At 45.5% G+C, this 16,987-nt stretch overlaps 1 protein-coding gene across 2 annotated transcripts in view; it reads right to left on the bottom strand.

Moving 5' to 3' along the window:
- Positions 1–16,987, bottom strand: part of bmp6 (bone morphogenetic protein 6) — a 66,750-nt gene that overhangs the window by 31,384 nt on the left and 18,379 nt on the right. The gene's annotated exons all lie outside the window — the stretch shown is intronic.

The raw sequence follows: 16,987 nt of genomic DNA on the forward strand, positions 1-16,987 counted from the left end.
TTTGGTCCTGTAAAGATTTAAGGGAGACTGGCAGATGAGAATCCAGAAGAACGACTCAAATACAGGCAGGTTAAGGTCACAAAACAATTTACCTAGGTCAGTTTACCTGCTCCAACACCTGTATCTGAGGCATCTATCTCCACTATGAATTGACGGGCTGGGTCTGGGAAGATATGAATGGGGGCAGAGGTGAAATGTGCCTTTAACTTGCCGAATGCCGATCAGCCACCTAAGACCATTGGAAGAGGGCTTTTTGGGAGGTGAGAGCAGTTCGGCTACTACTGAACTGTAGTTCCGGATGAATTGACAATAAAATTTCGCAAACCCCAGGAATTGTTGGAGCTCTTTATGGGTTGAAGGAATGGGCCAGATCGTGACCCCAAGAAGGACATCTCTGGGATGTGAAATTGATTTTCTCCACCTTAAGAAACAGTTGATTCTCCAGGAGCCTCTGGAGCACCTGATGCACGTGCATCAGGTGCACATGCATCAAGTATACGTATTTCTGCTTGGTTTTAGAAAGAAATTAATGTCATCAGAGTGTCATCTAAATATATAAATACACAGACATCGAGTATATCCCGAAGCACATTGTTGTCCAGGCCTGGAAACACTGCAGGGGCATTGGTGAGACCGAATGGCATAACCAGGTATTTGTAATGGTCGCTGGGGGTATTGAAAGCTGTCTTCCACTTATCCCCCTCTCTGATGCATATGAGGTGATACACATTTCTGAGGTCAAGTTTAGAAAAGATCGTAGCTTCTTGCAAAAGTTGAAAAGCAGAGGAGATGAGGGGAAGAGGGTACCTGTTTTTGACAGTAATGTTGTTGAGCCCCCTACAGTCGATGCAAGGTCTCAGGGACTTATTTTTCTCCAAGAAAAACCCTGCACTTGCAGGAGATGAGGAGGGCTGGATTATCCCCTCCGACAGTGCATCATTGATATATTGCTCCATAGCCTTAGTTTCAGGGGCCGAAAAGGAGTAGAGCCTTCCCTTTGGGGAACGTGCCAGGTAGCAAGTCAATGGCACAGTTTTATTGCCAATGAGATGGCAAGGCAGTGGCATGGGTCTTGTTGAACACCCCTTTAATATCTAGGTATTCCTTGGGAATAACAGAAAGATCTGGGAAATCGGCGGGGGTAGGCAAACTAGGAACAGACTTGAGACAGACAGCATGACAGTGAGAGCTCCACTAAAGGATGGTTCCGGATGAGCAGTCTATGTGGGGATTATGTTTCCTTAGCCGAGGATAGCCCAGAACAACGGGTTGCTGTGGTGCATGAATGCAATGAAAGGTGAGTTTACCGGTGTGATTATCTTGCATGCTCAATTGGAGAGGGAATGACTGATGGGTAACCCAGCAGGGAAGATGGCTGTCAAGAGCAGTGATGAGGATGGGTCTCTCCCGGAGCTCCCGGTCGATCCCCGGCTGAGTGGGCAGCATCTTGTATAAAAGGTGGGCGGCAGCGCCAGAGTCAATAAGGATGTTGAATGGGTGTTCCAGTCTGGAACAGCAAAGACGAGCATGGATGACAGGTTAAGAGGGCTTATCAGAGTCAATGGTCCGGCTCACCAGTGCCCTCTAGAAGACTGGTGAACCATGTCTTTTACTGGACAAGATGAGACAAAATGGCTGTCCTGGCCACAATGCACCGGTTAGCCCGCAGTCGGCGCTGTCTCCTACATAGAGCGTTGGGCCCGGCTCAACTGCAAAGGCTGAGGAGAGCCACTAGGGATGCTCTGGGCCTCTGAGGGTGAAGATCGCTGGAAGTGGGGTAGAGAGTGTGGCTGTGCTGGGAATGCGGAACATGGAGATGTCCATTGATGTAGATGGCAAGGGCTACAAGGGAATCGAGATTATAAGGCAGATCTAGTACCGCTGGCTCATCTTTGATGTGATGGGAAAGCCTGTGGTAAAATGCATCAAGAAGGGAGGAGGCGTTCCAGCCACTTTCAGCTGCAACGGTGTGAAACTTGGAGTACTCTGCAACTGTCCTTCCCCCCTGGAAGAGTTGAGCAACTCCTGAGCCACCGCTCTACTGGGAGTCACATGGTCGAAGACCTTACGGAGCTCGGGGGAGAAAGAATTTACCGGGGAGCAGGCAGGCAAGTTTTTCTCTGATCCGGTGGTTTCCTAGTCCTTGACTTTCCCAGAGAGAAGGGAGGTGATGTACGCCACCTAGGACTGCTCAGTGGGAAAGGCTGAAGCTCAAAAAATGAGAGAGCATCGCACCAGGAATGGACAACAGTAACCAGGAGCCCCAGACTAGCATTCCAGCAGCATCACACGTGTTTCAGACATGAATAAAGAGGGAACTGGGGGTTGCGGGAGGAGTGGTGGCAGGATCTGATTGGCAACGGGAATCCTGATCGGCAACGCAATTGCTCTCGGATGGACTCCATGCTGCGGCTTGCACCATCACTTCCTTCTGTACTACCTCCGAGTCCACTGGGTTCATGTTTGGTCAGATTGTACTGTAATGACTTAAGGGAGCTTGGCAGACGAAAACCCCAGAAGTACGACTCAAAGACAGGCAGGTTTAGGTCATTTAGGTCAAAAGGCAGGCAGAGGTCAGAATACTGGGTAAACAGTTCAATTCATGACCAAAACAGACAAGGAGCAGGCAGGCGGGAAAAGAGATTCAGATCAGTTCAGTTCAGGTTACCAGGGAGTCAGTTCAAAACAGGCGACCAGAACAGACAAGGGGCAGGCAGAAGAAACAGAGTCCAAAAATCAGGCAGCAGAGTCAAAACACGGGCAGGTCAGGCAGAATGCTCCCAAGAAAACCGCTGGATAGGTCGCTGGCCTAACACACTAGAAAACCTGGCAGAGGGAAAGTGAAAGGGGACTGGTATAAGTACTGCGGGTAATTGGGGAGATGGGATCTAAGGTTATGAACTAGATGAACCGGTGGACCTCGTGACAGGTCCTTAATGAGTAGGGGGCAACACTGCAAGGGTCAAAGGTTAAGTGATTTGATACCCATCAGGCTGGCAAACACTAAAAATATATACAGGTCATAGTATTCTGAGCCAAATTACATAATCACACAGCTATGTTTAATACTCAACTCTGATCGGTCAATTAAAGTATCTTGTGGTTGGTCACCATTCCTTTTCTGTTCAAAATTAATGTGCTCCATGAAACCTTTGTAGGCTAATGTTAGCAAGCTAAATATACAGTAAGAAGTCTAGTCAAAATAATATTCAATGATTATTTTCTGTCGATTTATTGACTTCTTTTGTATGGTAAAGCCATGTAGTGAGCTGGATAATCCACTCCGAGGTGGTACTCATGCGCTACATGAGCGGTGAGTATAAAATAGACTTCAAAAAATCCAAACTATCCCTTCAAATTGTACCTTAGGAAGAGGTTTGTGAATCCAGGCCCTAGGTTCAAGCTAGGTTCAAGCGCCATGTTGGCAAGGATTCCTCCTCTGGAGCTCTTACCTTTCTTGACCCCATTTTCAGGCTTAGGATTAGACACAAGGACCTTCTGACCTTCCTGGAATGGTCAAGCAAGAGGAGAATTTCCCTACAGCAATCCACAAGGTATTACATTTTCCCTATTGACAGCAAAGCATTCCTGACTTTTACAGTAATTTCTCAGTGAACCTGCCTGGTCACAGGGTGAAAACAGCAACAAAAAAAAATTTCTCTATGAGCTGGATGAAAGCGTCCACATGACGATAATGATTGATGAGCAGATATCCAAATCACAGACGCCGTGCTGAGGTCGACCATGGGAGCTTTTAAAACAATCTTGTGTGATTTATAGTTACGGACCAATAGGTTTCATGGGTTACAGTTTCCTTAAATAAACCCCTCTGTTATCAAGCATCCAAAAGTGGGAGCCCACAATTTTTTTGGCAGCAGCAAACTTATATGCGTTTTCGTAACCACTTCTGACGGTGCAAAAATGACAAAAACCAACAAATGTGCTCCCTCCACAAGCCTCCTCTGCTTTTAAGTGCAACGGGCGCTGTAATGATTATGTGTTCACCGTGGAATTGGTTCCTGTGTCTTGGCTGGAGGTTTGTGTGCACCCCCCCCCACACACACACACACATACACCCTCACAGCAAAGGGGCTGCAGAGTTGGTTTGTCCACAGAGGCGAAGGAGAGGGAAATGAACGCAGGAAGGGAACATGGGCCCCCAGTCTGGAGGTCCAATACACTTGTGCATAAACTTGCAGACACAAAATGGATTCCATACTATGTACTTAAGCAAAGTACAAAAAAAAACTTTACTGGTTGTGAGCACCCCATCACTACCCCCCCCACACACACACACACAAACGCACATGCAAAAATACCCCGACACTTTTTATACTTGGTCACACTCGTTCATACAAATACCTTCTTACATATCATATATATATATATATATATATATATATATATATATATATATATATATATATATATATATATATATACTAAGCATACCACAAAGCGCATACAAATACAACACACACCGACACAAATGGTATAGAATACACAAAAAACCCAAATTATTGTCTTCTCTGTTCTAGTTTCTAGTCAGCGTAGCTTGATTCAAAGGCTGTGGCTTTGTCACCACATAAATCTTAGTCCCAGACAGTCGCCTTGCTTTGAACCTGAGCTCAATTTACACCCCAGCTTCAAATCTCATCTTTTCACCTGCCATGGCCATCACTGTCCATCATGCATGCACGTACTCTGAATCCACCCCTGGTGTTGCAACAGCTGATGCAGCCCAGTGTTAAAGCAAAACACCAAGACCTTGGCAACAGGTATGTCTAAACAGACTTGTCCGTGGTTGTATATAAAATGAAAGCTTTGAAGAACAACGGCAAAAACTGGCATGGAGGTTCTGTCCCAGCCTTATCAAGTCCACATTAACGTTTGGCTATGGGATGTGAGTGGGTAAGATGTTAGGAAGACTGCCTCATAACCAAATGGGTTATGAGGTTCAACCTTTCAAGAAGCTAATGTGATTGTCAATAAAATATATATCCTGTCAAAGTGTCACCGACGTGCTGACTCAAAGTTTACATAATGTCACTATTATGTGTGCTTGACTTTACTTCAGTATATCTTACAACGCAGCACACAAAGTACATTTGGTTTGACAATTAAGCTGAGTTACCTTGACTAAAGGCTTTTTAAGTGTGATGACAGATCAAGTGCACCTCAAAGAATTCAAATAGAAGAGACCATGTTCCATTTGCCAAGGTTTTTGACCTGTGCGATACAGATCTGATCTTTTCATTACTATCAAAACTAAAGGAAAAAAGAAATCATATTCCATGTGGTTTAATCGTTTCAAAGCAGGAGAGAAATGATCAGATGTGTGTCATATAGGTGATATAATCCGATCAGTGAGTGTAAAACTGATCCCTGGATCCAGGATGGGCTGTTGTACTGATTGGATTACCGTGTGCGCCGGTGTGTGTTGATGTGTGAGTGTGTGTGTGTGTGTGTGTGCATGAAGAGAGAGAGAGAGAGAGAAGGAGTTTGGGGCCTACACTTTATGTCCCTGGCCATTACGGCCTTCCAGCCTTAAAAAGAAATGAGGAAGGCTGTGAGTTTAGCTGGTCTGCACTTTGAAGTGCAGAAAATGGATATTGTGTACGTGTGTGCATGGGCACAAACTCGCACACCCTCTTTCACCGACATGTACGCTCTCGCACGAACTCCTTTTATCCGCTCTACACACATTTTTTCCTCTCTCACACATGTATATGGCATATACTCCTACATTACACATGACAGCTATGGACAATAAGGGCTTACCAACTTCCTGACTTCAAACAGCAGAGTGGAAAACCTCGCTTTCACTTTCCCAAGTTTGCGTGCTTATCAGTGTGTGTGTGTGTGTGTGTGTGTGTGTGTGCGTGCACGAGAGTGAGGAAGAGTGGGGGATAGGGTCTGTGGCATGGTTGCCAGAACAGTGCTAGCTGCATTTAAGGGTTGTATACACCGGAGGTAATCAAAACGCTAGGTGCCAAAGTTTCATTGGTCCATTGGAATCAAGGGTTTCGTTGATACATGTGGTTTCCGAGAGAATGTCTATAGAGATTTTCCCCATTTAGGTCACGAGATTGTTCTTCTGTGATTTTAGCTGGTCTGGACCAACCTAGGGCGTCACGGTGGCGCAGCGGTTAGTGCGGTCGCCTCACAGCAAGAAGGTCCTGGGTCCGACCCCCGGGGTTGTCCAACCTTGGGGGTCATCCCAGGTCGTCCTCTGTGTGGAGTTTGCATGTTCTCCCCGTGTCTGTGTGGGTTTCCTCCGGGTGCTCCGGTTTCCTCCCACAGTCCAAAGACATGTAGGTCAAACGAATTGGCCATACTAAATTGTCCCTAGTTGTGAATGTGTGTGTGTGTGGGCCCTGTGATGGACAGGCGGCCTGTCCAGGGTGTCTCCCCGCCTGCCACCCAATGACTGCTGGGATAGGCTCCAGCATCCCGTGACCCCTATCGGGATAAGTGGCTTTGATGATGGATGGATGGATGGATGGATGTCAAAGTATGATAAAAAGGGTACAGGCTGCTACCCGGAACCCTTCCAATGGGTCAAATATATTTGTTATAGAACTTTGACTTTAATTACCCTGCTCAGTCAGTGGAGAACAAAAGTAGCTAGCTTATAACACATAGCTAAGGACAGGTGACCAATTAGACCCACCCAAATTTAACTGATGGATCGACGAGTTGACTGACTATCTTCAGGCAGCCGATTCCTGCAAAAAGAGCACCGAGGAACCACTGGCATGCACAAACAACACATTTGCACAAACACCTGCATGAAGACAAACACATGCGTATGGATGACACAATGCAGCAAAGTACACTAGCAGAGCTTTATTGCCCCACACGAATGCACTGCGCTCAAAAATACAGTACTCGCACGCACATACTCAAAACACTGGTTTAGCAGACCTCATGGTTCTGCAGTCGAGGTCCTCCACCTGGAGAGGAGTAAAAAAGGAGAGAGGAAAAAGAGGGGGAGGCAAACAAGGAGGGTATGCCTCAGTTTGGGTCTCATGTGTGGAGGAGTGCAGGGTTCACCAAAGGTCATCCACCGCTTTTGTGTCCCCTAATAGCCCTGAAGTTGGGTCTGTTGATACCTTTACAAACTATGTTTTTTTAACCTGACCTGAGCTTGTTAAACACACCTCCGGCCACATTTAAGAGAGACACTGAGCTAGCAGACTGAAACCAGTCGGCCTGTCACACAAGTAAAAGCCCCACCTCGCACTCACACCGTGCTCGGTCACAGCTCACCTCATCTACGGGCATTTCTGGGCTACATAAACATCAACTATTATCCAGAAGAACCACCTAGTGGGCATTATGGCCATGGCAGAGCTCCAAGTTGTAATCGCTGACTTCGCATTGTACTTCACTGGGGAACTTGCAAAATGAACCGAGCAGAACAGCCAGGAGGGGCAAAGTAGTAGGGCATGTCTTTCCAGCATCCGCTCAAGACATTTTTCCAAGGAAAAACATAAAAAGTCCAATGTTGATGCATATCTTCATGCAGCTTGTTCAAAATTAATGACTGTTGTAAGTGAACGGTTTTCGGTTGACAATTGCGCCAGGGCTGCCTCCTTGTGCCTCCAACACTTTCCATGGAGGAACGGGAAACCACCTGGGCAGGCAGCCCCCAAGCACCGAGATGTTATTCACATCAGTGTCAGTGTGACTTCCATCACTTGTGACAGTGACTGTTGTATCGTCTTTCTCCATGCCCTGCCCTGCCCACACACACACACACACACACACACACACACACACACACACACACTTCCATGTGGATCTGTGTCCACACACACACAGATATGGAGATAGTCACACACATTTACTCTAAGATAAGGGGACACACACACACAAACCCCCCCACTTTTTTCTGTGGTCAGTTTCCCTCAATTAGGTATTGCACTATGCATAGGGAAACACACACACACACACACACACACACACACACACACACACACACACACACACACACACACGCACTAGCAGCAGATGCTTGGTGTTGATAATGTCGGTCCTGGGTCTGTGTTGAAGGGAAGATAGATCTGCTAAGCTGCATGTGTGTTAGTCGAGGCCTTAACCAGAGGTCAAGGGACTCTAAATGACTTTCCAACTCTCCATCCAACACCCCCGGACTCTGAGACCTGAACCTGATATTCTCGGTTTCCTACAGTATGAAAAGCATGCTAACTTTCTGGAAAATAAGCTCATTGGATAACAAATTGTGGTGTGATGACAAGGTCGCCTGGAGTCTTTTCTGTCTGTATTTGGAATAAATTTATTTAGTGCGTTAAGGTTCTTGTTAACATTTCATCGCACAGGCCACAAGCGTTATCTCGGCGGTGATGGCATCGTAAACCAAATTGCCCTTGAACCCGGACGAAACAGAGATGAAACCGACCGTTTGTCTGTTTTCTCACTCCACAACAGTCAGTTGATCAAAAGATGATAAATGTACACACAAGCATCAGACTACGATGCAGCACACTCCGTCCTCCATCGTTGGCAAATTAACATCTCGCCTGAAATAAGAAAAGGGTTGAAAAAGCGCTGTGCCTCAGTAGCAGTCATTGAGAGAGATGGCCATGTTTCTCATTCACAACCCTGATCCAGATGTTTGCAGCTGGTAGGGGATTTAAATGAGTGACTTCAAGACTGAACCCTATCACTTTTGCTTTGGAACATCATTAGGTCTAATATGATTATACATGTGGACAGCATGTGTGTTAGCCAAGCAGAATATTGTATTTCCACTGAGGTGGGGGAAAAGGGGTGATTTCTTTAGAGCTTAATCAAAGTTCAACACTTTTGTTTGACATTTATTGGTTTCATATCTGGGCAAAACCTCAAGCCGGCCCTGAGATCACTCAGCAACCCGGCGGCCTGCTGGAGATAAGTTCAACTTTTTCATCCGGAGAGGGGAAGCGTCTTAAACAGCATCCGCACAAAAAGACACAATTGCGAGCATCAAACATGGAGATGAAAGGTATGAGACAAAGCAGAAAGACTACAAAACGTTTTGTTAAAACACATCACGGAGGAAATCCTCTGCAAACCATATGTGGAGCACGCCGTTCGCATCTAAGTAGCATTCCAGCCGCCGTTCAGCCGTCTCAGCTTGAGAATCGATCGAAATCCACAGAGGGTTCACATCTCAAATCAAAGGGATAACTTCACACAATTTGTCCAGGGAGCGTAACCTCCGTGCTAATCTACCATGACTTCAGCTTTGAGAGGGGAAAAAACTGGAAAGGAAAAAGGATTTGGACCTCAACTTCTCTGAGAGGAATTCATTTAGAGTGATTCTAAAGATGGGACACAGTGATTACATTAGCAAGGTGATGCAAACAGCGGGTGATGGAAAGTGTGGCAAAAGTGCACGTTTTGCCTGCACTACGTTATGTATGTGTGTGTGTGTGTGTGTGTGTGCGCGCATGCAAAGTCCAGAGACAGGGAGCACAACCCAGAGTACTGTCTGGACACTCTGCTACACCACAGACTGTGGGTTTTACACACACACACACACACACACACACACACGATATGCGTCCAAATGCAATTAACATGGATACACAAGCAACAAGTATTTTTTTTAACGAATGAACTACCGAACACAATTCAACCCTCAAGTCAATCACCTACACACTCTGTTGCCCATTTTCCTTTCTGTTATATTTTCTCTTTCATCCATGGGTGCATGCGCACGCATATGTGCGCGCGTGCGCACACACACACACACACACACACACACACACACACACACTTTTGAAGGCACAGTCAAGGTCCAACAAGTGAGAATACATAGAAAACCTGAGAATGAACAGGTACTGATGTGATTCACCAAAACCTTGTGGACAGTTTGGTATCCAGACACACAGGGAGGGAGAGAGGGAGAGAGGGAGAGGGAGAGGGAGGGAGAGAGAGAGAGAGAGAGAGAGGGAGAGGGGGAGGGAGAAAGAGAGGGAGGTGTGTGCACGTGTGCGCATTAGTGAATGAGAAAAGAGAGAGACAGAACGATAGAGATGGAGGAAGAGAAAGAAACAAAAGAAAAAAGAAAGGGAGGATGAATAAGAGGAACAGAAGGTGCAATGGAGCAGGATTCAAAGGGACAGCGAGGGGTAGAACATAATGAAGGATGATGAGAGTTTGAGAAATGACAGAGGCAGCAAATGGGAGAGAAAAGTTGGGGAAAGAGAGGAAGGGAAAGACTGGAGGAAGGAGAGAGGAAAGGAGGGCTGAAGAAAGAAAGTGGAGGTAACGTAAGAGAGCGAGAGAGAGTAGCCTGACAGAAAAGATCAGAGGGAGAAGGAGATGGGTGAGATGGAGAAAGTGTGAGAGAAAGCCTGATGAAAAGAGACAGAAAACAAGAAGAGAGGCTAGGAGATTAGTTACACCGAGTCGTTCAGGAACAAGATGGGGCGCAGGAAGGATGAGATGGAACGAAACAGGGAGGGAGAGAGAGAGAGAGAGAGAGACAAAGAGAAGGAAGAAAAACAACAGGCCAGAGAGGTGCAAGGAGGGGGCAGATGGTTCGAGACAAGCCAAAGAGCAGTGACAGAAAGGGAGAAGAGGACGGGGCCAGTGACAGACAGACAGACAGACAGACAGACAGACAGACAGACAGACAGACAGACAGACTGAGATGGATGAGACGCAGATCCTCTTGGACTTGGCTTTAATTGGAGCTGTTCTCTCGTTTCCACCTGCGCAACATCTGGCTCTGCTGTCTTGTCCTGGTGCTATTGTTATTACAGGAACCCACACAGTACGAACAGGCCATTCTCTCAGCGCTCCCAGCACACACTACACACACACACAACACACACACACACACACACACACACACACACACACACACACACACGCATGCACGACTCAGCTGGTAGTCTTTTTTCCCCGTTATCTGCCTAAATAGTCTCTACAGACCAAAATGGAAAAGAGAGAGAGCGATAGAGAGAGAGCGAGCGAGAGACAGACGGAGAGAGACAGAGACAGACGGAGAGAGAGAGAGAGAGAGAGAGAGAGAGTGAAGATGCAGACCCACAGCGTGGAGCTAGTAAAGCTAGGAATTTCCCAAATGCTGGATTTTCTGGTCACAAATGTATTCCTATGGTGCCAACATGAATTTGGTCATACTTGGTACAACCTATGTTTTAAACACCTCATGCTTCCCATGTATGCTTTAGTAATCACGGTCTGTATTAGTAAATATAAACAAACACTGGAAATACTCACTCATAGGTTTGTGTATGCATTCATATGCGAACACTAGACATATCTAAATACGTAGGAGACAGTTTCGTAGGCTAGGTCGACATGACGCCATCCTCACCACCACCACCACCGTTTCAGAGTGTTGGTTTTCACACTGGTACTCAACGGTAGAAATGCAGTTAATGTAAATTCCTGTATTTCTCCAACCAGTGAAACTGAGCTTTCTATCATTCCTAAGTGAAGCAAAACAAAGGCAGGTAGAGTAATACTACAATAGTGTAATCACCTCAATATGTTTCAATGGTTTGATTGGGTTCCCACTCTTTTTGCAAAATCGTTTTCCAGGACATTACAAGGACATTTTCCATGACTTTTACTTGGATATATATGACAGCTGTTGCTCGTGGAAGGTCATATTATTCGGTGTTTACCATCGGTGGAAACCTCGTCTTTAAACGGACCGTGTAACTTTTAGCTGCTTCAAGCACTGATAAGCAATCTCACCCCCAAAAAAATAAAAATAAGAATAAAAATCACCCTAAAGACATGCCATATACAATCTTATAACTTAACTTTACAATTTTCAGTGCCCCCGGTAATATTTCCGGGACGTTTAATCACTGCTATAATTTTTTAGCCATTTTCTACGACCGGAAAAGTAGTCTATAAGTTTGCATGTTTTCCAGGATGCTCCGGGATCCTGCAAAAGGATTAAACTCACCGCAAGATTGGAAACGTGAACAAAATTTACACAAACGGCACGAGTCCACAGACAGTTCAGTCAATAAACGCCAATGAACACCGGAGAGACAGATACCGTTTTAATACCGGGGGGCCTGGGCCTTTAAGAAGCAAAGAGAGGCAAACAAATAAGGTGTTGAAAGAAAGACAAGTGACTGAAACTCTGAGCCAGAGGGCTGCAAGAGAGAGACAGACGAGTGAGCAGACAAACAGGCAGAACGAATGGGGGAGCTGAAAGAGAGGCGAAGGAATCAGACAGCAACCGAAATCTAAATTCAAGGAGGTGCGTAACAGATATACGGCTGTGATTTGAGGGAAAGTCGAGGCAAAAGAGGGTAGAAGGAAGAAAGGAAGGAAGGAAGCGACGAAATATGGACGTACTTAGAGCTAAAGTGGTGAACTAGGACTATGTAGGAGAGTCAGATGGGCAGGCAGGCGGCTCGGCGGTTGACAAACTGACTTGTCTGTGGTCAGTGGTCAGTCCTGTCTCACACTCCTGATGCTGTCCAACCAATCCCTTACAAGGAGAGCTGGCGGACCGCCGCCTGCATCAAATCCCTTGTGCTTCACTTTCTCTTTTTCTTACTCATCCCACAACCACAAAGGAAAACAACTTACAGCCATCTTCCTTCACTCAAACGGTCCACCCCCCCGCCCTCACGAGAGGATGGATGCAAAATCAAGGGGAAACTTTATGGATGTCCCCCCCCCCCTTCTTTTTTTTTGTAAAAGCATCATTTGGATATTTTCCACTTCGTAAGGCGGGCTTAAGGTTTTTCAGCCTGACATCTAGTTTCTCATCGTGCTGTCAATATTGCATTACCATATTGTTACACAATGACAGCGGAAAAGGAGACATTCAACTCACTTGTGGTCTAAACACAGACCATCAGAGACCCCAATGCAAAAAAGCTGATCTTAATGTTAAGAAACTTTTGTGTCTTCACTGTTATGGATTTTACTGCAGTACCCACCCTGAACTAAGGGGGGCGCTGCAGCAAGGGCTGCGGCGTACACAGCGGTGTGGAACACCTGTGACCCAGTTAATAGGGTCCTTGGGGAGTTCTTATTAGATCTGTCAGTAAGATTTTACTAAGCACCAGTTTGATGATAGACTGTTAAACAAAGAGAGAGATGGCGTTATACTGCCAGTTCACGGCTTGGTTTAAACTGCCAGTGTAAACTCGCTTTTCATCCCCCTCAAAACTGAAGATATCTAAAATACGCTGTGCATAACGCAAATCCCAGCGTTTCAGAAAGCAATATGCTGAACCTGTTCTGCGATCTATTATGCCACAGCATGTTAAACGGATCAGGGAGTTGTGTGTCGGAGACTTCATAGAAAAGGAGTACTAATCTCGAATCGGAGGCTGGGGTCACACGACTGCACAGACTATCATTTGAAGGGATATATCTCTCAAATTAGCACTCCTATTAAAAAAAACACTTTGGGAATATGGGTCCTGACTTCTTTGTCACAAAAAAACACTAGGCAAAAAAAAAAGGACGCCTGAGTTCTTTTCCCCTATTTAGAGAAAAAGGAAAAGACTGGATCAATGGCACAAATATTCAGTTTCACAAACACCTATCAAATACTGCACCTGAGCATTAGTCTGCTCTGCACACGTCCCATACTGAGCCAAAATCCCCGACTGAAAAGGAAACTGCAAGGTAGCAATATTGAAAATGGGAGATACTATTCGAAGACTTTGTATGAACTGACTGGCGAACGAGGTAATTCACTACAAGAGCATCACAGGATAAATGGGCTGAGTATGTATGCCTTCTTTTCAGTGAAAGACAGTCATACCTGGAGAAAACCATTTGGTACTACAACCGTCTTCTATGGCTGCCGTCACTGCTAAAAGCCGAGCAACTTCATCGGAGAAATTACCATTTTAAGTCCCTTGCTTAAGCGGCCCTTAGTAGGCCCGATACCTGTTGCCCATCTGATTCACTTTCCCTGCACAAATGTCCTTGGCTGGATCCAACCTGCATCTAAAGCTGTAATTATTAGGCTTGATTAAGCTTGGTTGTGTCCCCTTGCTTATCCCATGATGCACTGCACATCCAGGGTTTACTCTACTTCTTCCTCTTTGTCTTAACAGGGGAGAGTGGATGTTAATATATGAATGTTTTGCACGTTGAGACAGGTATGTTGAGCGTATTCTACAAAGCAGCCCGCAATATTTTTTTACACTGGCCCATTGTCGATGTAGAAGTCTGCGGAGTATTTCCTGTCAAAGTTGTCTGAAGTTAACAGAATGATTACGGTGCGACAAATGAAAGGGAACATTGTTCTTATTGAACAACATAGGAATAAGCAAGCGGAGCTACACGGTAGCCTAAATGGAAAATAATTACTTTTATATATGTACATATACTACTTTTGCATTTCTTACTTGTGTAGCTGAACAATCAGACGAGGCTGATGGTAGAGTTTAAACATTTATATGCATAGGAATGCATTTTCATCAGTACTGATGTTTAATGAGGATTTCTTTGAAAGTTGGGCTTATATTTGAACACTCGGGACAAATCCTACGTGTTCGAATATGCCACGATATACAGTACGCATGCAGTACATAAGTACTACCATGGTGTCATCTGTATGAACACACAGTTCCTGCATCCAGATCAACTTTCTGTGAACTTCTCGACTCGTTAAGATAATATGAGCCAGCCGTTTGCAAAATTTGTCTCAGATACTTTTAAGATTGTATTATTATCTTGATATGTGAACATTGCCTAATACCGTTCAACTAACATCAAATAGATATAATGATGCAAGAGCATGCAAACACTGGACTCTGCAGAACATAATAATCTGTTTTGTCAAGAAGGCTCTCATTAAGGGACGGAGATTTATCTATTCCCTTTCTGCTCTGCAGTAAGCTGCCAAATGCATGAGGAGAGAAGTGGGTAAATCAGAGGCAGGTACAGAGAAAGAGACGGGGAGAGGGAGAGAGAACGATTTTTTTTTTAATGCACCCAGACATTTTCACAAACACCTGTCAATTAAATCTCTGCACACCAAGAACCCGTCGTGATTGTTAATGACCTTCAGCTGGTTAAATCGATAAAATAGTGTGCTGGAGTCCAAAGCATGAGAAGAATCCATCTGTGTTTATGTAATTATAGTCTATAATGTGTCTGGCTTTTCTCTTAGACTTGATGGTTTCTGAGGACAAGACAGATATTTCAACATCTTCACATTAGCGTGAATTACTCCTGAGTCCCATCTAATCAAAGGTTTGGTTGGCACATTACCTTTCTTGGTAAACTTGTGAAGTTCACACAAACAGAGCTCTTCGGCGACTGCCACTATTTCATTTTAAAAAAGGAAAACATTGCATTTAAGTGGAAATTTTGACAGTGTAAACACTGCTCTTTCTGTAACGATTCAGGCCAGCTTCTTTACTTCAAACTCAATAACCTTTGACGTCGAGACTGCACAGAGAGTGGCGAGACTTTTCCATTCCTGCAACATGTATTCAATTTGTCTCATGTATGCACACAAACAACCTCTGACCTCCCTCCAACGGTAGACAAAAAGACGGTCAGAACACACACACACACGCACACACATGCACACACAAGCCATCATGGTGTGAGCTGAGGTGCTACCGTTATGCTTGGCTGCCCTCCGGACCTGTTTCCGCATTCTGCTGCGTGTCTGACTCTTTGTAGTCAGGCAGGTGGCAGGGCAGCTAGAGGGGTCGTGATAGGGACGGAAGGCCTGAGGGCCTACTGGGACTCATCCTCACCACGTCTCTGGAGACTGATTCCATGCTCTGATCTCCTCCCTTGACCTGGGCATGCATGCGTGCACACGGACTCCTCTCACTCGACCCGGCATCAAAGCCTTACATACTGAGCACCCCGGGTCCAGCCATGGGCCACTGGCAGGAGGCAGAGTTTATGTGCGATGCATGTGGGCACAAAACACACACACACGCACACACACACACACACACACACACACACACACACACACACACACACACACACACACACACACACATGCACGACAGAATTACACACATATGACAGAACTATACACAGACAAGCTCCTACTTACACACACTCACATAGACATCAGCATACAAAACGACGACATAAGTGCAACACAGGCAAAGTTGTGTTGGGGTACTCCTGTTCTTGCGGGTCGTGTTACAGTCCAGATAGTATAAAAATCAGTGGCCGCCCGCAAACCCTCTGCAGATCAAACTCCACAAAGCTGAGCAAGACGGGCCCAGACAAGCACCACTCTCGGGAGTGAGACAACTGGACTGCGGGGAAACATCTTTCTCACAGTTAACGGTAAATGCCTGGAGAACTGTGATAACTACAGGCTGGAATAAGTTTGGCCCCAAAACATAATGTTAAACAGTACTTGATGAGTCAGTTGGAATTAGCCATTTTATCCAATTAGGGTATCATTCCCTCCCGGAAACACTTACACATACACACACACACACACACACACACACACACACACACACACACACACACACACACAAAAGTGAAGGAAAAAAACATTTACAAAAATATGAGACAGCCTGAAGACACACTCGGATACACACCGTCTCGTACACGGTATTCAGACACAGCAGGTCATTGACTGGGTGGGGAGGGGACAACCAGGAAGCATCACTTTTCTCCAAGGAGAAGGGATGAGGGAAGGAGACCTGCGAATTTGATGGTTTAGCGCTGTAAGTAAACACAGGACACGAGCCCAGAGCTCTGAACCTATGCATCTAACAGGGATCTTTGCAGTTATCATTTCTTGTGTGTTAATGACTCCTTGGTGCACTCCTGAGACCTAAGATGATTTTAGCAGTGAAGTTTAGAAGTATTTCAAGTTAAGCAAAAGACAATTATGTTCCAAGCACTCATGAACATAGAGCTACATGGTCTGGTGCTGGTATTAAACCTGTGACCCACTAGGCATTAGACAGCCTCTCCAACCACAAAACTACCCTGGTCTCATACCAACACAGTAGTA

Source organism: Lampris incognitus, chromosome 19 (genome assembly GCF_029633865.1).
Source record: "Lampris incognitus isolate fLamInc1 chromosome 19, fLamInc1.hap2, whole genome shotgun sequence".
NCBI classification, from domain to species: domain Eukaryota; kingdom Metazoa; phylum Chordata; class Actinopteri; order Lampriformes; family Lampridae; genus Lampris; species Lampris incognitus.